The 23,741-nt window shown below is 40.5% G+C and overlaps 1 protein-coding gene across 9 annotated transcripts in view; it reads left to right on the forward strand.

Annotated features, from left to right (window-relative positions):
• Fmn1 (formin 1) overlaps positions 1–23,741 on the forward strand; it is a 384,534-nt gene that overhangs the window by 165,524 nt on the left and 195,269 nt on the right. The window contains exon 1 of one of the 9 annotated variants that reach the window (XM_039106474.2): positions 442–6,045. The exons of the other annotated variants lie outside the window; for them this stretch is intronic. The gene's annotated coding sequence lies outside the window, so the exon portion shown is untranslated. Of the gene's footprint in view, positions 1–441; positions 6,046–23,741 lie in introns of those variants that run through there. 9 annotated transcript variants of the gene reach the window in all.

Genomic DNA, 23,741 nt, shown 5'->3' on the forward strand with positions numbered 1-23,741 from the left:
AATGACTGGGGAGGAAAAGGGTACCTATAACATACTACTGTATTAAGTGACAACTGCACATCCTTTCCATACGTAAACCCACTGTACACACACCACCAGACAGTTGTGTCCACCCACAGAGGCAGTTTCTTATACTGTCTATAGGTATCTATGTCACACAACTGTGTTGGGTGTGGAGTTTCTGTTCGTTCGATTGATTGGTTTTGTTTTGTTTTTGTTTTAGCTCAATGTCCTATCAGATATATATATATACACATGTATATATACATGTAACATATATGTGTGTGTATATATACACATGTGATATGTGTGTGCATGTGTGTATGTATGTATATGTACATATACATGTGTATACACACACGCACGCACACACATATATATGTATATATGTACATATATACATACATATATATATATATAAAATAAAATAAATCCAAAGTGTTTAGAAAATATTCAGTTTTCAAATTCAACAGGAAAAGTTCAAGGGTTGCACTATAGGAAATTGCTAACATTTGTTCTGCCCTGACACATAAAGCAGTTAGTTTTACATGACGTAACTGAATAGTGCACCTTAGAAGACAAGGGCACGGTCATGGGAGGTCTCCCCTCTGCACGGACCATCCTCTGAGGTGCTCTCTGAGGGTGCATCTGAGACTGTCACACAGCATCACCTGGACACTGGAGCGCGCACTCTACATCACTCTTCATAGAGCTGCCGAAGCATCTCATGGCTCCAGAGAGGACAGTTGTCCAGCTTTCAGGAAAATCTATGAAATATAAAATCACTGAAAACTGCATATTCAAGTCAAATGTATATCCCCTGGCCTAGTGAATGAGCTACCTGAATCATTAGTTTTTCTGATAGTCCAAATTAATGTTTCATTCCTTAAAACATAATTATGGCTAACTATTGATTGTACAAGTCCTTTTATTGCAAGCCCTCCTAAAGCCCTTTGTACTCCTGCTTGCTAGTAAATTTCGATGGCAGTTTTCCTCCTCCTTCTCTTCCCCCCCTCCTCTCCCCTCTCTTCTCCCCCCTCCCACTCCTGCTGTTCCTCCTCCTCCTTCTTGTGCAATGCGTCAAGTCTACTTCATAAATTCTTTATAGTAAAAATTTATTTTTCCAGTTACGGGAATGTGGAACCGTGGGCACAGATACAAATCCTGGAGAGTGATTAGAAGATAAATCAAACATTTAAGTTGTATTTATTAAATATTTAGTCATAACAGATGTATGATTGGGTAATTTCTTATTTCTCTCACAAATCCAAGCTTTTAAATTTATCACTGCTAGACACTTACGAGTGCACTTTTCCCACCTCAGCCTTGTGCTGCTCAGGTGGCTCGGCTCTTAAAGCTGGTGTCACAACAGACTATGTCACCTTTAACTATCTTGAGTAGTGAGAAACCTGTGATCATTATGAGGCGGAACAAGGCTTCCTTTTTGACATTCTGTTTGAGCTCGTAAAGTAACATTGGCTCCCATCTTGATGAATACAGTATTACTGTATTGTGGTTTTTCTGTGAAATCCTAATGTTTCAGAGGAGTGGCTCGCTCTTTAAGAGTTGGAATGCCAAAAACCAATGCTTTCCCCTCGGTGTAAAACAGTGGTAGATGGGCTCCAAACCAGGGAGGGGTGAGAACAAGGTTGCCTTACAAATCTGGCAAGATCAGCCACACCAGGAAAACCAAACCCAATGATGTTTTATGGGTCTGAATTTATGTGCATGCCCAGGATCAAAGGGCTCAGGTCCCCCTGGACTACAAGGTCCATAGTTCATGGCAAAAACTCATCAAAAAGAACACTTTAGTCGTTTAAACTTTTCATTTTAATCAGCCTCAGTAATAAAAGAGCCTTTAGGTGTCCAAAAACATTCTGCAAGATCAAGAGGTTGTTTTCTCATTTCTCGACGCAGCTTTCTTATTGGATCCATACAGTGCCGGTGGCCTCAGAGTGTCAGAGGGCCACTGCCTCCACAGTTTGCCCTTGTGGGATGGCTCCTTTCGGTTCTTCTAACTGTGCATTATGTGATAATAAATTATGGCACCTGACGGAAGGACCGTAAGATTTTCACACCATTCATCAGGCTCCTTTGGCCATTTAAAGCCAGGTCTCTGACAGCAAGCCAGGGACTAATGTTTAGACAGAAACACAGCCCACTGCCCTGAGCCTTGACTAGCATCAGGAAACAGCTCTGCAGAGGAGAAAGGCTTCAGAGTCAGAGGATGCGATCCGCGTCACAGCCCAGCAGACACTAGCCACGGTGGTGGGTTTTGACCGTCACCTCGGCCACACGGCCTTCAGAATGCACAGGGTGGGGGTTGTGAAGTCACTAATGGTGCAGAAAGAGCAAGCGTGCACTTGGTGGGTGGAACATGAAACCAGCCGGTGCGTTACAGTCTCGCCATGCTCAGCCTGAGCGATCTATTAGGGAGCTGGACAGAAAGGTGTATGCTCAGAAAATATCCCCAAGAGTGGAAGATGGGAAATCAAGGAGCTCAGAGGTATACAAAGTGGGGGAGGATTACAGAGCTATCGACATTGTTTCTCTTTAGTTGCTTGTCCTTTTGCCTTGTACACAGCCCCTATCTTCACACAGGAAGAGACTAACACAGCTGAGGCTCTTCCCCACGGTCATGGGTATCTTTCTTTACCGTCTCCTGCACTTTTGCACAGTGGTTGTTCTGGTCTAGGCACAACAATGTCTTCCATTTTCTTAGTAATGAATTCAGCCATCTTTTGCACTTAGATTTCTTCCATCAGCATCCTCTTTCCTTTAGTTTAAATCCCTGCAGTCCTTGGGAAAGTTTTCAAACACTGATCACATGCCACAGCTTCCCACACCAGTTTCCTTCTGTTAGCTGTTCCTTTGACACAGCTTCTCAAACCATGCTGACGTAGCTGTCCAGTGCTCTCAGTGACTTTGGACCCGTCTTTGTTGAGCTGGGTTGTAGAGCAGGTGCCGGTGTATCAGGCCTGCATCTTCTTTAAACACCCGGGACAGTAGAGTTGCCAGTTCCTTTCCCCGAAGCCGCTGGCTATACTCCTGCAATGTCTTTTCCGTACATTCAGGTTCAGCTTTGCCCCACACTCAGCCTCCCAACGTGGCTTTAGTCTCTTGGCCTTGTCGCTTAAGGATTTCACTTGTATTTGAAAGTTTACCTCTGCCCTGGGATCTTTCCTAATGTGTTTGTTTGTATTCGTACCTTCCTCTGGGTCTCAGTTTGCATTTCTGACTTTTTCTGGAATACTGGGGAGGTTTTCAGTGTCTTATTCTAAAACTTTCAAAGCCAAAGCACCTGCAAACCAGTAAGCCTTGGATTTAAGGGGCTCCACATCATTGTCTAGTGCCCCCTTCTGGTTCATAGCGTGACTTACAGAGGTGACTTTCAGCAGCTGCCCTGTGGATTTGAGGTTTCGCCATGTTTCCTAGAAGTCACACAGAAATCTCAGATGCATCCCGTTCTCCATCAGCCGGCCTCAGATTGGGGATGGCTTCAAGGAGTGGGTCCTTTCCCTACCCCTACTGAGCATGGCCACTGATAGATTCTGGGAAGTTAGAAGCACTGCTCTAATGGAGAGTTCTAAGCCCAAGGTCACAGTTTCAGCATCTTCTTGATGGCCAAATGATGCTACTTGTTCCCCAGTCCTCTGATGTACACATCCTTGCTGCAGCCTCATTCTATCATGTGAGTTTATTTATGACTTTAGCCTAGCTTACACACTTCCCAGCCCTTCTTGGATCATTACCCGTCACTAGTAGCTATCTCCAAAGGCTCACGGTTCCCACTTGGGCTGGTACTTGAACCTTCGGACTTCAGCTTCACCATTTGCCTATAACTCCCATCCTCTTCATAGAGTTTTCACTTACAGAGTCCAGTGAAGGCTCATTGGGATATATAAAATATTTCCCTTCTCTGAAAGCATGGGCTCATCGTTTATTACTCATGCACCTAACAGACTCTTGAACATTATTGTCATGTTCTTGTCTACTTTCCTCTACCTGCCACCTTCAGTGCCTACAACAGGACTTTAACAAAGAGCAGACACTTATACTTTCCATCACAGTAAAATAGACATTGCAAATAAGTTGACCACAGTGTTTGTTTTTACTTATTTTTCTTCCCCTGTAGTAGAATAGTCAGTGCTTTTCCAATTCAGAGACAACATAAAACAGTAGGGGGAAAACTATCTTCCCAGAGAGGTTTTCTGTTTGTTTGGTTGGTTTTTGTTTTTTTGTTTTTTTAGAGACATTTTGACAATTTGTAATTTTTTACTGGTAGTATGGTGTTTGTACCTTGAGGTTATCTTAGGTGAATAATTATCATACGTTCTGGATTTAGACAGTTATTGTGAGTGGCCATTTATATTAGCTAAGGTGTCTGACACGTGCCTGTGTCCATTTGTGAATTCTTTATAGATGAAAAAACTCAAAGCTGTTGTAGGGGGTAGCTTAAAGTCATGTTTTTTCCTCTACATCTAATGGAGATGACTCACTTCCAGAAGAAGTAAGGTTACTATAGGTAAAACAGCCAAGCACTCTTTGAGAGTTGTTGTGGACTGGTTACAGGCAGTTAGCAGCAGGAAAGCCCACGATGATGTGACAGAAGCATTGTGACTGAGAGCTAAGTCTCCACCCAGCCCATGACTCCACCACAGCTGTCATGGAACTGTGGCTGAGGAGGATGGAGAAAGCACGTTTCATTGTAGGTGGAACAAAAGCCATCATAAAGCCTACATTGGAAAGTGATGCTGAGAATATACTGTCTGACATTTAAACATACGAGTTTAGAAACAACGTTTTCAGACATATAAACAGAACCGAGCACATTTCCTTTAGGAATTCACAAAGCGATTGAAGAAGAACGTGGCCACATCTTTGAATCATTTATTTCGATTAATTTTTTTAAGCAAATAGTTGTTCTTAAGGTCAAAATTTATTATGTGTTTCCCCCTCCACTTCCATTCTTTATCGTGTGTGGATTGCTTTGTAAGTCTCAGATGAACTCCTACAGATGTGAGCTATGGCTAAGTGTTCACGTTACTGTTCTTTTTACTTCAGACCCAACTCTCAGACTCCAACAGCATCACTCACTCGTAGCTCATTAGCAACCTCATTACCTAGAAAAGAGACAGAGAACATGCCAACCAAGGGTAATTAATACCTCTTGGAATACCCCGCCCCAGCTTCCCCTGAAACCCCGCATTCAGGCACTTCTGGTTGCAAAAGATTTTTAAGAGAAACATTACCCGACATTAAGAGACCATTGCTGGGGACTGCTAGAGGAGATTGCCCAGCCATCCTGAGAGCACAAAACCAGTTACACCCAGGCGGGGAAAGATGTTCCCTCTTTGATGAACTCTGTTTGTAAAATTGGATTATTAGTATTTCCATCGCAGATAGGTCATGCTTGGACTTAATGCTACACTATAATTACCTATGAATGATTAGTTAAAAGTTTGAAAAATAACATGACAGCAAACAGAAATGAGAAAGTGACTCGGAATAGTTTTGTTTTGTAACAAATATAGTTGAGATTGGGTTATGTTTTAACAAAGCTTGGAAGAAAACATGATCTTCTTGCCAATCTTTATAAAAATCAAAATTCTTTTCTTCCAAACACCTCAACTACCCTAACCAGTTTCATATGCTGTGTCAACACCGAGTTCAAGTGCATGTAACCAGGAAACCTTCTACAGCTTGGACGCACACTGTAGGGAAGGGGATGGTCCAACTTGGGATTCCTAGTAATCTAAATATTTAGAGTGTGGGTGGTTTGTAATTGTTTAAGGCAGATAACTGGCATAGTCACTTGGCATAGTGACTTGGCCAGTTCATTTTCTCTCCTGAAGGGTACATGGTAGAAGACTGAGATGTTATCTCTTGTAGCTGACATGCCCATTTTATAAGACAGCGAAATGGCCATCATGTGGAACAGCATAGCTGTCATGTGCTTTGATGGAATGTTGCAAGGTTGACCCTGTCCCAAGCTAGTTATTAACCTTCGTATGACATGTGAAGGAGTTTCAGCTGGACTTTCAGGTAAGACTGCCCCATCTCTTTACCCTGTTCATATGTGTAGCACTAAAGTCTGAGATGGATTGTAGGGAAGAAAAATAATAACCATCCATAATCCTCTGTCACAATAAATTTGAAATGATACTTAAACATTGCACAGAATTAAGATATATGATGAAAAGGTTCTGTACATTACATTTCATTTTTGATCAGCTAGAAAATAAGACTTATTTAAATTCAAGTCATCTACTTACTTTAAGGTAAAAACTGGTCTTGCAGCAATTATCCTTTGAAAAAGTACAAATTACAGGGATGTGTATCAATCAGAATTAATACAGTTTAATGAAGAGAGGAGGGAGGAAGGAGAATGTGGTTTGTCTATTCCAGGAGAATAGAATCAACTCAAAATGAGATCTGATCCCTTCTAAGTTCTTCTGACAGCATGTTTCTAGAATGGCATTTCATGTGAATCTCGATGTTGCAAGGATCATCTGCCATCTAGTAATCAGAACACATGTTCTGCCAAATCCAACTTATTATCTTAACTGTTTAAGGCATCAAATGCCCTACGTTTATAAATATATAATTAAAGCCCCTACTTCAAAATAAACCTAGATGGGGGATTTACATTTTTTCTTAATTCATGTTTATACAAAGAACAGATCTGTTTTTAAATAGTACATCAGTACTCTTTGAGCTCAAATAAATTGGTGTGACATTTTGCTAAATCCATTTCTAGAAACAATGGGTATTGATGCCTTGTGGTCAGGATAGCCTTTCTGTGGGGTTTTAGAATTGTGCTGTTACTAAAAATGGAACTATTTTGTGGCCCCATTGCTTTATTCAGGCTGGGATGCTGTGGCTGCACTTTATAGCTTGTTTTCTATGAGTTCTAACCATTCTCAGTTGCAAGGATCCCATATGAAACAGTTCAACTCAGGAAACATTTCTGCCCTATCTTATATGGACCCCTAGATGTCCATGCTTTGGTAAACTAAAATGCTTTTGTATGGAAACTTACAAATATTCTCTTCATTGCAAAGGAAAAAAATTCAATCACCCACATTATATTGCATGCTGTATTCACCAATGTGACAGATACTGAGAAAAACAATTCAAAGCAAGAAATGATTTGTTAGGGCTCACAATTTTAAAAGTTCCCGGTACGCCAGCTTTATTGTTTCGGACCCAAGGGTGTGGTGGATCAAAGTAAATCATCTTACAGTAGACAGGAAGTGAGAGGCACAGGGAGGGACCAGGACAAGATACAGTTCCCGAGGACATACCTGCAGGCTGTAGCTAGGTCTCATCTTCAAAGCTTCTAGGCCCTTCCCAACATAATGCTGCCACATGGGAACCAAGGCTTCAATGAAATAACCATGGTGGGTGGATGGATTTCATGTCCAAACCATAGTCGGTGCTGTGTCAAGGTTCTTTTTGTTAGTCCAGGCATCTCTATGTCCTTTTCATCATTTTGTTGTCTGTTACAACGAGAGAGAGTTGGATACTACAATAATCAGTGTGTGTGTGCGTGTGTGTGTGTGCACGTGCGTGCACGAGGTGGCACACATGCATTTAAAATAGCTGAAGTATAGTTATCAAAGTAAATACTTTCACTCTCATTCTTTAATGCTGTTAGAAGAACAGTGCTCTGACAATTTTTCAACAGAAATGTGGCATCTGTTCACAGTTACGGCAATGTTTGGTGTACTGAAGATGTTTATTTTGACCAATTCTGGGTCGTTTCATTTGTTGACGCTCATCTGGGCCCTGTGTGTTATATAATAATTTAGCTGGAAGAACCCGTAGACAAAACAGAGTCGATGCTGTCTGTATGAGATGGACCTAGAACTGTGGACTTCAGAGTGCTAGGATTTCGTGAGATTTGGGGAAAAGATCGTTGTCATGGTCAGCTGTGTCCTCACCAGCTATGAGGTTGTTGAAGAACGATCATAAGGATGAGTCGGGCTGGCGTATCACAGTCCTTTCACGACCACTACTCAGTTATCATCCCTCCCTCTTTTATCAAGTGAGTCCAGTGCTCCTAGACTAAGTAGCTAGAGACCTCTCAGGACTGAGGGTATTAGAAAATTCTTCATTAATTCAGCAGTTTACACTCTAGGAGTATATAAGAGGACAAGAGGCAAAACATGACTGCAAGAAAATATGACACATATTTGGATGGTAGACAAAAAGAGCATAGAAAGCAGGATAGTCTTAGACATAGCAAGAGGACCAAGATTCTAAAAGCACCATAGAAATCTAAAGTTCCAAAGGAGAATGGGGGGGGTATCATTCTGGATAACTTGGTGGGGCCTTAAGCTACTTATATGAGAACCTTCAGTACAGTGGTGGCAACCTAAGCTAGATCGTTGAGAAAGGATGCACAGGGGTTTGCAAACACAACAGGAAGCTGTAGTCCTTTGTAGCAGTGTTTGTCTGTGAACATATTAACAGTTTTATCTAGACAAGGCGACCGTTACAAGGCCCAGTGTTCCCTGCCTTGGCTTGTTCTTTATTCCTTTCTCCCTCCCTCTTCTCTCCCTCCTTTCCCTCTCTCCCTCCTTTCCTTCCTTCTTCCTTTTTTTCAAACACCTCCAAGGCAAAAAGAAACAAAAAATGCTTCAGAAAAATCTCGACAGAACGTGTCTTTTGCACACAAGTCATCCTGGCTTTTTGTTGCATGTACAGTACAATGAAAACATTCATCCTCATCATATACATATTGATAGTACATACAAAGACTGGCTTTTATTCAGCCACAGTGTTTTGAGTGTCTCATATCCTACCATGTAAGCACAGAACATAAACGTCTATGTAGGGGACCTCTGGGTCACAGTCTTAGCTTATGAATGAATGTGAATTTTCATTCCCAGCAGTCTGATCTTATATAAGCCACATGGTGCTTCTCATACACAATATTTATTTATTTTTAGTTTTTCTGAAGCTTGTTCTAACTGCTTTTCTTTTTCCATGAAAACTGCATTGGGCAGCAAGGTAAGCCGCAGCGTCCTAGTTTTACAGATAAGGAATTTTGTCAAGAATAAGAAGTAAACGATACTGATAGAATTATAGTCTTCATCTTGGATCCCTAAAGTATATGAGACGACTGATTTAATTGCACCAGGGAGCAATTCTGTCTGTTTTGATGGGTGATGTTCTATGTAACTAAGGAAAAAATATGAACATGTTGTTTAGAAGCCAATTTAAAAAAACCTTAAGTACTCTCTACACTAATTCTGATCTTTTCTTAAGGCTGGATTTAAAAAAAAAAAAACCCTAATAAAAAATCAGGCATGACATTGCTGCTCCAATTATGAGTTCAGTGCATCTGTTCTTTCTCACACTCAGGCTTCACAAGAATGGGCCCGTCTACAGCCAACCTTAGATTGAGGATGGCTTCAAGGAGGGGGCCTTTCCCTACCCCTACTGAACTCGTGGCACTGACACATTCTGGGAAGTTAGAGAGCACTGCCATCAGTTGTGTAACCACTGAGGAGCCCTACAGGAGAGTTCTAAGCCCAGGCCCTGGTTAAACTCACTGGGTTTATAGAAGCTCATGAATATAGCAAACGACTTGTAGGGAAGAGCTAGGATTGACAGGGGTGGGGGAGAGAGACAGGAACGGTGAGCGAGTAATCAGAATGGAATGTATACTTGTGTGAAAATGTCAGCACGATAATTAAAAAAATAAAAACTTGTTCAGTTGATAAATGTTAGATTTCTTTTCCTTTCCAAATTATGGAAACATTTCGAAAAAGAATTTATCCTCTTATATATTGCGTCCCAATTACGCGGTTCCCTCCTCCTTCTGTCCTCTACCCTCCTCCATCCCCCACTACCTTCTCCCTCCTCATCCACTCTTCCTCCCTTTCCCTTCAGAAAAGGGAAGGGTTCCATGATGCCAACCAAGCTTGGACTTATCAAGGCAACCTTTCCACCATAGTGAGGCTGGGTGAGGCAACCCAGTAGGATGACAATGGCCTCAAAAGCAGGGAAACACATCAGAAACAGTGCCCTGCTCTCTCTAGTAGGAGTCCCACAAAAACACCAGGCTACACAACTATAACATAGACACAGAGGACCTAGGTTAGACCCATGCAGGCTCCTGATTTTCTGTCGAGCCTCAGTGAGCCTCTATAGATCCAGGTTTGTTGATCCTGTGGGTTTTCTTGTGCTTTCCTTGACCCCCCTCTGGCTCCTACAATCCTCCTTCCCCTCTTTAGCAGGATTCCCCAAACTCCACCTATAATTTGACTGTGGTCTCTGCATCTGTTTCCATCAGTTGCTAGATGAAACCTTTTTGATGGCAGTTGGATTAGGCACCAATTAACGAGTATAGCAGAATATCACTAGGCGTCATTTCCTTGATTTTTTTTTTTTTTGCCAGCTTTGCTTCTGTGCTAGGTCTCTGGGCTTAGGGAACTGGCCTCTAGCTTCTGGTCCTTTAGGAAATGTCAGGGATGGGCTCTCCTAATGGAAGTGGGTTAGCCACTTCCACAATTTCTATGCTACCTTTACCCCAGCACATCATGTTGGCAGGACAAATGGTAGTTCGAAGGTTTTGTGACTGGGTTGGTGACCATTGGAAGTCTTGACTCATTATAGGAAATGGCCAGTTCAGGCTTTGTATCCCCCATAACTGGGGAGTCTTAGCTAAAATCACCCTAAAATTGTACCAGGTTTCTACCTTGCCCCCAAGTTGCCCCCTACTTCTAGTTGTCTCTCTCAGTACTCTCTTCCTCCATCCTCTCCCAATCTGATCCCTCTGTTCCCATCACCACCTCCCTCAGTCCACGTGCAATATCTATTCTATTTCCCCTTCCCAGGGAGATCCATGCATGCCTTCCTTGAGCTCTTTGTTACAAGCCTCTCTGGGTATGTGAATTGTGACTTGGGAAACGTTTTTTGTAGGCATTTTATTATTCATATTAGTAATCAACTATGGTGGGACAAATCAGAGCCCTTATCAATTACATAGAAAATACAGTGTAAGAAAAGGGAGCAAGGGCAACATTACAGTATTAAAGGCAACAGCACATGCCAACTTAGAGCATTGGGTTGGGTGGTCATACCCTGGCCAGGATCCGTACTCCCAAATGTCAGAATGTGAGTCTTGTAGCTCCATCCTAGATGATAACTACCAATCATATCACTTTCCAGACTTTCAAAGACAAGGTTCTGGAAAATGAACCACAGGAGCGAAAGCCTTGTAATAGTTATGGAAGAGGTTGACACTCGCCTCTCTCTTAAGCTTAGGTTGTTGAAGTCTTGAAGACTTGTTTTACTCTATTGTCTAATGTTTGTGTACGTTGGGGGTGGCAGAGGTAGAGGGACAAAGGAAGGAAAAGAGACCTGCACGGTCACCACTTTTCTGATCATAGAAGTTGTTTTCAATGCAGCTGAATAGATATGATTGAAATATTAGAATTTGAAAGGCTGAGAACAGCAGTGCAAACAAAGCACTTAGACCACAAACACAAAGTACACTAGTAGTGCACACATGGGTAATGCCCAAATATACACATTTTACAGCAACAGTGAAAAGGTTTTTAAACCAGAGTTGTTCCTTTTACAGTAACATGAAACTTGTTCAAGGAACCACTAACACTCCCTAAAGCCCTTGGGGACATCTGATTTGTAAGCACCCTATGTCTTAGTTATGGTTTCTATTGCTCTGATAAAACACCCTGACCAAAGCAATTTGAGAAGGAAAGGATTTATTTTACCTTACAGTATGTATAGCCCATCATCCAAGGAAGCCAAGGCAGGAGCCAATACAGAAGCCATGGAGAAGTTCTTCTTACTGGCTTGTACCCCATAGCTAGCTCAGCCTGCTTTCACATATCACCCAACCACCAACTCAATGCTGGTGCTACTGGTCATGAGCTCAGCCCTCCCACATCAATCGTCAATCAAGAAAATGTTCCACAGTCTTGCCTACAAGCAATGTGGGAGCATTTTTTTCCAGTGAGATTCCCTCTTCCCAAATGACTCTAGGTTGTGTTAACTTGACATAAACCCAGCAGCACACCTGGGTATTCTGACCCATACATTTTTACACATAAAAATAATAGAGTCAGAAGTGTGATCATGCCATAACTTTTTGAGGAACTGATACTAGGTTCCTTGACTGATCTTTTCTTTTATTTTCCTCCTTTATTTTACTTTGCATCACAGAGTATGTCAGAAAACATCTCTCCTTGGGTTCATGAGTGGAAGTTTGAGACTGTACTTAATTTTGAAGTCTCTCTGACGCCTTAGACCTTGCACCCTTTGGCTGGGGCAAACAACTTTTGGAAATGCAGGGAAGCATTTTAGGCCAGGACCCGGGTTGCAATGTCTTCTTGTTTATTTTCTCTGTTGATGACCCTACAATTTAGAACCTATTCAGTGGTAGATTTATCCAATGACTAATCCCTGGCAATGCTTGAAGTGTGGAGGAGAAGGTAGCTGTGGCCTAGGCACACATCATTAGTCATTCGCTCAAATAATGAAGCTAGAAGGCCAAGTACCTCCTGGCTTACTCATAAAAAGGAGTTTAGAAAGAGTCAATGAGTGTTTGGGGCTTAGACCAGATTATTGCTAGTCTAACAAAAGCAGCGTGGATGACCTGGGGTGCCTTTGCTGAACAGATCAACCCATCTCCTTGATTCTTCACCCACAGTTGCCAAGTAAAAACTTACATGAGGATAGCACCTGAGAGTAGCAGTCCTGTAAAGCCTTGCCTGCTCAGCTGGACTTCAGGTGACAAGGGACCTGAATACACTGCCATTTTCATCTTCAACTGAGTTTCCCCACAGTAAAGGGGCTTTGGTGCTCATTTTCTCAAGATCTCATACACGGGATGTGCTCATTCTGGAGTACTTGACTATTAGAGATAGCAAAGAGCCTGATGTCTAATATAGTGAAGAAGAGTTCAAGAGAACCGAGGCCTCCCTAGTTCATATAGCAATACTACAAAGAGCCGGACAGAAGTGGGGAATTTATCTTAATTATTCACCCAAGTGACATTTGGTTACCAGAGGTCTACATCATTTGTAAAGACTTAAACCTTATAGATATTAGTTCTAGAGTCTTAACATATCTTAATATATACTTATATTTATATGTTTTCATATAATTCATATAATATATAATAGAATAATAATGTGTAGTGCTATATGGTTAATATATACTAAACTTCTAGGATTACTTAATATTTTGCAGATTACTTTCAAATATGTGCATATATAAATATATGTGTATATATTAACAAATATATATTTATTTATTTGGCAAGGGGTGTGTGAGATTAGAGACAGTGTTCTGGAGTCAGTTCTCTCCTTCCACCGTGGAGTTCCAGACATCAAACTCAGTTGTCAGGTTGGGAAAGCAAGCGCCTTACCCAATAAGCCATCTCACTTGACCCTTAAGCCTAGAGTCTGATGCATAAATTTCAGTCTTATTTTCATCCCAGAAGAACTTAGCAGCTGGTTCTCTTTGATATCAACTAACCCTCATTGGATAATTCTTTGTAACTTGCCTAATAGTAATTTTCAGTTTCCTACCTGACTCTTAAAAAAAAAAAAAAAGCAGAGCAAAAGACCAAACCAACCAAACAAACAAACGAAAACAAGTAAAAGAATCTTCAAGCCCAAAGCTTGGAGTGTGAAAATCAAGCATAATTTAGTTTCAAGTGGTACCATATCCTCCTTCCAAAATGTAGCTGTCATACGGATGGGGTATCAGCTACAGGATGACTCCCCTCGAAGACGAATGAGTCACTGAGACCAAGATGTTAAAGAGGTTCTTATACTTAAGAGTCTGCCAGTTTTAAGGACCAGAGGTCCGTGACAGTTGCTCCTCAGCACAGAAGAGCTCTAGAGTGAGTAATGATAATTTGGCATAAAGCGCCAGTTCGCCAGTTCTAGTTCTTGCCGCAGAAAAGATTAGTGTGCTGGATCATTGCCTAAAAAGGTCCAGTCTTGGCTTTGCTCATTTGGCTTAGAGTTACATTTTGGAAAAATGAGGACTCAAAATTATTTTCATGGATATCCCATTGTGCATTCATCCTATGACCAACACTCTATTTGGTGACGTTAAAAATCAGACATAAAATGTTACCAAAATATCCCTTGAGTAATTATTTTTTCTTTATTTATTTCACAAAATACATGTTGATTACACTCTTGTTTTGTGCCCCAAGTACAAACCCCAGTGCAAATTCCCAACATTATTTTCATTCCCTTTCACTCCCCCACTACTTATGTGACTATCCCTAGCTATAGTTGCTCATTTTGAAAGTTTGTGACTGAATGTTTAGAGCTCTCACCTTTCAAAACCATGTCTAAACTAACCTGCCTTGGATATTTGACTACTGCTATGTTTTCATAGCACCTTAATGGGTCTGTCTGACCTCATGAGAACATTTGATAATGAAAGTTGGGACTCTTCATACAGACTGCACAATACTGTGCTCTAAGCTGTTCAGAACTAAAGCTGTCCGCATTCAGGGGCATTTGAAAGAAAGATAAGACATCTGGTGTGTGTGGAAATTACTAATATATAGCTAGAGGAAAAATCATAGATTAAATTTTAAACATCTAATTTTAGACAATAAAATGAAACTTAGAGAAAATGTAAAACTTGGCAAAGAGCTCATGACTGAAGTATGCAGAAGGATGCAAAAAGATCTGTTGATCTTTTTCTTTCATTTACATTGAAACCAAGTTTCAGTCTGTTGGTTCTTTAATGACTCTAACTACTTTTCAAAAGAACAGAGAGAAAGTGTTTTCAACCAAGGGTCTCTGATAAGAAAGTATCTTTGCTTATTTGTTTGGTAGTTTGACTTCCTAAGAGGTATTTAATAGGAAAAAATATTAATCACTGAAATTAGATGATAAGGTGCATGCTAGAATCATGTCTGTCTCTTAGTAACCATTTACTTAATATGTCTGTACTCCTCTTTCCTTATTTGGGAAATAAAAATGATTAAAACCAGTGATCTGATCGTTGCCAAAATTGCACACATAAAGTGATATATATTATTACTTACCACTCATTTAGAGTTACTCTGGTTAACTCACTATTTTGTTAGTCGTTTGATAACCATTCAAAATGGTATTGTGGAAGGAAGATGAGTCTTGATAAATTCAAATACTTTTATGATTGTTTCTCAGTCGTGTGCCCTTATACAGGTTGGAACATCACCCACAAGGTGTGCCTCCCTGAATGATAAGAGCTAGAATAAGTAAATGAGGACAACTGGCGGTGTACTCAGCTTCCTGTGTTGGTTTCTTTCCTTGCCCGTGTTGAGCATCAGCGTTGCCTTCACAGAGAGGCCATGTTTTCACTCTCCAGCATTTCATGTGTTGGTATCTGCTTCCACACCAGCCTAAGTGAACTTTCCATTGCTTCGAATGTTCTTTGCCCCTCCCCCTTCACCCCCATCTTGTTTCTCTCATTCTTCATAAGTTCTCATTAAGGTGATGTATCAGATGTGCCTCATGTTTCGGAGTGTCCCTGAGATGCCCTTTTGGTTGTAACTTGATGTGCTTTTATTTCTGATAAGAAAAAAATATTACTGATAATAGTTAATTAAAACCAGCTATTGGCAATTTATGCCTCTTCATAAACCCAATGCCATTCGTTCATTAATAGAGACTTTTTATTTTGCTGTGGCAAAGGTAGGCCAGTTAAATAAAGGGCAGTTGTGGTTTTTGTGAGGTATCAAACTGAAACACAACAGAAAACCCAGTCAGCTGTATCCAGTACCGTAGGAACACTGTCTTCCCTCCTCCACAGGAACACTGTCTTCGCGCCTTACCAAAGCACTCCTTAAGAACTGAAACTCATCCTTTTCCACCCTCCCATGCCCTTCATGTTCTACTTGGCTTCCTTTTCCTCTGCCCCCTCACTTTATACTATACCTCTTTGAGGTAGCAAAGCTTTTCTGTCCTTCTGCATAGCTCCCAGAAACTATCTAGCTTCCCCCAATGCAAAGATGGAGAATTTGGATGGATCCTTGGAAAAGACTAATTTGCTTCAGTCATGCAGCAGGTAACCTGACTTTTTACTGAGCTGGCAGCACCCATGGGAGACAATGCTTGTAACAACAGCGAAATGTTAATGGATCATTTTTTTCCCCCACTGTGCTGGCTCTAACCTGATGTCTGTCATCAGCAGGCATTTTTCCACCTCCTCTTTGACAGACATGTCGGTGGTGGAGACCAGACAAGCAAATGTCTCCTCCTGTTGCTTGAGTTTCAGTACGGTGTGTTCTTTCGATGATATCTCTGAAAGGTAGTACTATGGAGGATATTAAAAAATAATGAGGATTTGGTGGAGGAAGGGAGAACCAGCCCCAGAGGAAACTGGGGGTGTTGTGTAAAGCCCAATTCCTAATCAGATTAGAATCACAAATGTGGTTCAGTTCTCACCGATGTGGGAGTAGCCTTTGAGTATACTGTATAGAGGACACATATCTACAATATATATTTTGAAATTTTAAAACTAGACACGGTCAACACTTTGAGATATGTTAATTTTAGAAATTGAGTTTTCTCAGCCAAAAAGTCAGAAATTATGTCATCATGTCTGTTAAGAGTTTGCATCAGGGACCCCCCTACTCTACTGTAGGCCACACCTGCCAGAAAACTAGGTAGCCTGCCTGAAGGCCATTTTTGCTCTCCCTGTTCCCCTACAGACCCAATCCCTCAGGCTCGTCCCTGCTGCAGCCCTCACCCCCACCCTCAATGCCTCCTGTAGATCTCACAGATCATCCCCTTCTGACTTCCCAGAAATCAGCACCTAGACCTATAATGACCCCAAGCTCAGGTGCCTAGATGCCAGCACAGCTACAATCAGTAACAGCCAGGACAATATGTCGCCACTAGAGCAGGCCCTGGATATTCCAGCATAGCCAAAGTATAAGAAAAATACCCTAAAACTTCCTATATGAAGAGAGTAGGGGTCTTTAAAGAGGAAATGAATAAATCCCGTAAAGAAAGCCAGGAAAAAAGATAAGTGAACAGTGGAAGGAAATGAATATACCTGTTCGAGACCAGAAAATGGAAGTAGAAGCAATAAAGAAAAGGCAAACTGAGGGAATCTGGAAATAAGAAAGTTTAGGAGTTTGAACAGGAACTCTAGTGGCAAGCTCACCCACAGAATACCAGAGATGAATCTCAGGCATTGAAGGTGCAGTAGAAGGGAGCACTTGGTCAAAGAAAATCTTAATCTAAAAAGTCCCTGACACACACACCAAACCCAGACACTATTGCAGATGCCAAGACGTGCTTGCTGACAGGAGCCTGATATAGCTGTCTCCTGAGAGGCTTTGCCAAAGCCTGACAAATACAGAAGCGGATGCTCACAGCCAACCATTGGACTGAGCATGGGAACCCCAATGGAGGAGTTAGTTAGGGAAAGGACTGAGGTAACTGAGGCAGTTTGCAACACCATAGGAAGAACAATAATATCAACCAACTAGACCCCTTAGAGCTCCCAATGGACCCACATATGGAGGGACTCTTGGCTCCAGCTGCACGTGTAGCAGAGGATTGCCTTATCTGACATCAGTGGGAGGAGAGGCCCTTGGTCCACTGAAGGCTCGATGCCCCGGTGTAGGGGAATGTCACAGTTTTTTGTTGTGGCCTGATCATGTGCTGCAGATGCTAAGAGACCATAAATGCCAGGCCGTATAACTATACCCAGCAAAACGTTCAATCACTATAGGTGGAGAAAATAAGATATTTTATGATAAAGTCAAACTTAAACAATATCTGTCTATAAATCCAGCTATACCAAAGGTGCTGGAAGGAAAAGTCCAAACTAAGGAGGTTAAATACACCCAGGAAAACACAGGAAATCATTTAACACTAGCAAAACTAAAAGAAGCATGCACACACATGTACACATACACACACACACACATCCCACCATCACCACCACCACCACGCCACCACCAAAAACAACAATAACAATATAACAGGAATCAATATTCACTGATCATTGATACCTCTCAATATCAATGTTCTCAATTCTCCATTAAAAAGACAACAGAAACAGGATTCATCCTTCTATTGCCTTTATGAAACATACCTCAGTGTCAGGGATAAACATTTACCTCTGGGTAAAGCATTGAAAAAAAGCTATACAAATTAAAAGGGCCTAAGAAACAGGCTGGTGTAGCCATTTTAATATCAACCAAATAGACTTCAAACCTAAACTAATCAAAAGAGATGGGGAAGGACACTTAATACTCATCAAAGGAAAAACTACCAAGATGGCATTTTAATTCTTAAGATCTATGTCCCAAGCACAGGGGCACCTACTTTTATAAAAGAAACTCCACTATGGTGTAGATAAGACATTGACTCTCACACACTGACAGTGGAAGATTTCAGTACCACACTTGCCTATAGACAGGTCATGGAGACAAAAACAAAACCGAAATACTGGACCTAACAAATGGACTTAACAGATATTCACCCAAACATAAAAGACATGCATTCCTCTCAATACCTCAGGGCATTTTCTTCAAAATTGATCACATACTCACAAAGCAAGTCTTAACAAATACAAGAAAATTGAAATGTATCTTATCATACAACTGCAGATTAAAGCTGGATATTATCAAAAACAACAGAAACAACAGAAAGCTTATAAACTCACGGGAACTGACCAACTTTCTGCTGAATGAAAAATGGGTGAAGATAGAAAGATAGAAATTAAATGCTTTCTAGGATTCAATGAAAATGAATACACAACACACCCAAACTTATGGGACTCAAAGGAAGCAGTGCTATGAGGAAAGTTCACAGCACTAAGTGCCTACATTAAAAAAAAAAATGGAGCCATCTCATACTGGCACCTGAAAGCTCTAGAACAAAAGAAATAAGGATGCCCAACAGTAGTTGGTAAGGGCTAATCCAATTGAGGGCTGAAATAAATCAAATAGAAACAAAGAGGACAATACAAAGTATCAGTATCAGTAAAACAAAAGTTACTTTGAGAAAATCAGTAAGACAGACAAACCGTTATCCAAATTAGCTAAAAAGCAGAGAGAATATCCCAAAATAACTAAATTAAAAATGAGAAGCGGGCGGGAGGGGGCATAACAGTAGAGACACCAAGGAAATCCAGAGAATCCTAAGGACGTACTTTTAAAAGATGTATCCCACCAAATTGGAAAATGGGCAATTTTCTTGATACATACTACTTACCAAACTCAAATCAAAATGAGGTAAGTATTTTAAACAGACATATAAACCTACTGAAATAGAAGCAGTGATTAAAAGTCTCCCAACTAAAAAAAAAAAAAAACAAACCAGGGCCAGATGTTTTTAGTATAGAATTTTAGCAGACTTAAAGAAGAGTTAGGGCCTATACTCCTCAAATTATTCCACAAAATTGAAACAGAAAAACTACTATCCAATTCAATTCATGAGGCCACAGTTACCCTGATACCTAAACCACATAAATACTCAACAAAGAGAGAATTACAGACCAATTTAAAATTTTAATTTAATTTTGTAGATTTAAAAGTTCTCAATAAAATACTTGCAAACTGAATCTAAGAACACATCAAGCAATCATCCACATTTGTCAAGTTGGCTTTAGCCTAGGGATGCAGGGATGGTTCAATATATGAAAATCAGTAAATATAATTCACATATAAACAAACTGAAAGAAAAAAGTACCACAGGATCATCTCATTAGATTAACTCAAAAAACAAACAAAACAAAACAAAATCCAAAAAACAAAAACAAAACCAGTAGTACTTCTATAGAAAAATGGCAAATGGACCGAGAAAGAAGTCAGGAAAACAACACCTTCAACAATATCCTCAAATAATATGAAATATCTTTGGTAATTCTAAGTAAAAAAGTGAAAGATTTGTATGATAAAAACTTCAAGTCTTTCAAAAAAGAAATTGAAGAAACTATTCATAGAAAAATCCCCCATGCTCGTGGATCAGTAAGATTAACATAGTAAAAGTAGTCATCCTACTAAGAACAAAACCATTGTGCAGACTCAGTGCAATCCCCATCAGAAATCCAACACAATTCCTTACAGAACTTGAAAGGAAGGTTCTCAACTTCATATGAAAAAAAAGCACTTAGATAGTTAAAATAATCCTGAACAATGAACAGGTATCAACATCCTGATTTCAAGCAGTACTACGGAGCTATAGTAATAAAAACTGTGTGGTATTGATATAAAAAGACACACTGGTCAATAGGATCGAATTGAAGACTTAGACAAAAATTCATCCATGTATAGACATCTTATTTTTGACTAGGAAACCATAAAATACACTAGAAATAAGAGAATGTCTTCAAGAAATGGTCCTGGTCAAACAGGATATCTGCATGTAGAAGAATCCAAATACATCCATAGTTATCAGGTCCAAGTGGATATATGTCAGTAGTATAAAACTAGATACATTGAACCTTTAGAATAGAGAGTGGGAGTAGCCTTGAATGAATTGGCCCAGGAGACAGCTTTCTGAACAGAACACCATTAGCACAGACACTAAGATCAACAATTAGTAAATGAGACCTCATGAAACTATAAAAGTTCTATAAAGCAAAGGTCACTGCCAATCAGACAGAGAGATAGGCTACAGCATGGAAAATTTTTTTACTGGTTCCCCATCTCATAGAGCATTACTATGCAAAGAACTGACACTTAATATTTAAAAAAACAATTTAAAAAGGGGTACAGATCTAAATAGAGAGAATTCTCAATAGAGAAGTCTCAAATGATTAAAACTACTTAAAGATATAGTCAACATCCTTAGCCAACAGGGAAATGCAAATCAAAACTACATTAAGTTTCCATATTACAGCTGTTAGAAAGGATAAGATCAGTAAGGCAAGTGACAGCACATCCTTGCAAAGATGTAGAGCTAAGGGAATACGCCTCCATTGCTGGTTGAAATGCAAACCTGTGTAAAAACTGTGGAATCAACATGGTGGTTCCTCGGAGAATTGGGAATCTATCTACCTCAAATCTGAGCTATACCACTCTTGGGCGTATACCCAAAGGACTCTACAGCCTACCACAAGGACACTGGCTCAACTATGTTCATTGTGGCTTTGTTCATAATAGCCAGAAACTGGAAATAAGCTAGATGTCTCTCAACCAAAGCATAAAGAAAATGTGGTATATTTACCCAGTGGATATTACTCGGCTGTTAAAAACAAAAAACGACATCATGAAATTTGCAGACAAGTGGGTTGGGATTAGAAAAAGTCATTCTGAGTGAGAGGATCCTGAGGCAGAAAGACAAACATAGTATGTACTCCCTTATACATGGATGTTAGCTGGTAAGTAAATGAAAACCAAGCTACAATCAAAAACCTGGAGAGGCTACATAAAGAGGAGAGGTTTGGGGAGGGGAGAGTGCACGTGAGAAATAAGAGTCGGCATCAGTCTCTTAGTGATGGCTGATAACCAAAATGTCTGAGGTCTTGCAGTTTATGTTGTATATAAGACTATCATAAAGACAAAGGAACCTTATGCTTGGGTTGGAGCTTCATTCGTAATTGGATAGGAATACAGAAGCTCCAGGTGAATACTTAGAGGTGAATCAATAAATCGATTCAACTTGCTAAGCATTTGTGGATACTTAACTAGCCAGATGCTATGTAATGTTCTGAAGGTTTAAACATGTATAAGGCGTGGTTCCCAACTGCCTGGGGCCTTTAGATTTGCAGAGAGGATAAGCGTAAATGACTATTATACAATTTTTACCTAGAAAGTTCTTTGACAGTGCAGACAATGGAAATTTTGTGTCTAGAAAAACCAAGAAAAGCTCAGCTGAGCTTGAGTGAATTTTTCCTAGGGCCTTCAGTGAGTGGAAATAAGACATTGAAGATGTTGAGGAGGTCCTATGTAAGTAAGTAGGATGTGGGAGGTGATCGTGCATTCAAGTGCAGCTTGGGGAATATATATGTATATGTCTGAAAAAAAGGCGGAGGCCAGCTTTACATGGGTTATGAGTACCATGTAAAGAAATCAGTGCCTCCTGTGTAACATTACCCGTGTAAAATTTCAACATGAATAATGAAGACATGCCTTTTTCACTGGGACATATCAGAATGCGGAAAGGCCATCGGAAGGCACTAGTACCGTGGTGTCATATTACCTGTGTTGGATCAGAGTAAAGATGAACAACATTTGCTGTGGGCTTCAGCTCTGGCTCTCATCCAGACCTCTTAGGGAGTCTTAAAACTGCTGGTACAAGGGAAAGTCTGCAACAATGGGCCTGGTCAGTATCTTCTACAAAGCTCTCCGGATGCTTCTGATGAGGGGCAAGTTTGAAAGCCTTTTCTTGGACTAATAGACATAATGGTGAAGAAAGAAAGCAGTGTGATTTAATTGGGATTGCCTTGTTGACGGTTGTGCCTTTGAAGGGGATAGGTATGGATTAATGGACTCTTGTGGGTTTCCTGTTCAAGTAAAGGAGAGCGCCCAAGTTATACATGCATTAAGTACATCTCATTCATTTAATTTTATGTGTAGCTGGGGGTTCTGCAGGCCTGGGCATGATGACTCATAAAGAGAACCAGGATCCCCAAGAAGGATTGTCTAAGAATAAATGCATGATTATCAAACGAAGTTCTGCCCTGAACCCCACTCACAAAATCACTTCTCAATCTCTCTAGAGATGTGTCTTGACAAATAAGGGAAAACAGCAAATAACTAGTAGGAAATGGATGGACCGAATGAGGAGCTTTCTACCAAGACAAAGAGGTTACTGAGTTAGTGCTGGGCAACGGTTCTGGCTCTGATGTGGGTAAGGGGGAGAGGCATTACACCTTAGTGATCAGTAGAACTCCTCCTCCTCATCATCACAGCATATTGGTATGGAGTGCCTGGAAATTCAGTGTTTGCCTTCTTATTTGAGCATCCCTCATGCCAGCGAATACAGCTTTGTAGAACCTATTTGTGAAGTCTACAGTGGTTAATCTTTCCTTGGGTGTTTGCTGCAAAGAAAAGGAGTCCAGAGAAGGCAGTATTTCTATAAAAGAGCATGGGCCTGGGAGAGGCAAGGAGTTATATAAGACTGTAATCCAGGGCACATCTCAGTAAAGGGTAAGAACCCAAGTGCACAAAGGAGGCAGAAAAACTATCAGATGAGTGATCTGGGCTATTTTTTCTATAACAGGTATGCAAATAATAGCTAAGTGTTTAAGGAATCCTAAGGAATGAAACACACAGATTTGTTTATAAGAAAAATCTTCCAGGAATTGGAGTTAACTAAATTGGTGTTGTCTAAAACAAAACAAAACAAGTAAATAAAACCAGGTAGATTTTTAATGATTATCATGATTTTAAAAAAGGGGGTGCAGGAGAAAGGCATAGGTGGCACAGATAGAAACCAAGCACTAAATCAGAAATTGAGAGAAACAGGGAGCCCACATGGTGCACAGGTGATTGCCAATGTCATGAGAGGAATTTCAGAGGGAGAAGCAAACTGTAGTCTGCCATGAATGGACTTGGATTCAGGGTTGTGGCATCTGTGGTGGCTGGTTAAATATACAGGTATAGTAACCTAAAAGGTAGTTGGATGGCAGTCTCAAGGCAGCAATCAAGAAGTTGCTAGCACATCATCGAATGGAGATTACTTGTCATATGACACAGAAGACATTACACAAAGAGTATAAAATGAGAAAAAGAAGGGCAGAAAGAGGCCTGAAGGATCAACCTCTAATGAAGGGGAAAA

The sequence above is a fragment of the Rattus norvegicus genome, chromosome 3, assembly GCF_036323735.1.
Source record: "Rattus norvegicus strain BN/NHsdMcwi chromosome 3, GRCr8, whole genome shotgun sequence".
NCBI classification, from domain to species: Eukaryota; Metazoa; Chordata; class Mammalia; order Rodentia; family Muridae; genus Rattus; species Rattus norvegicus.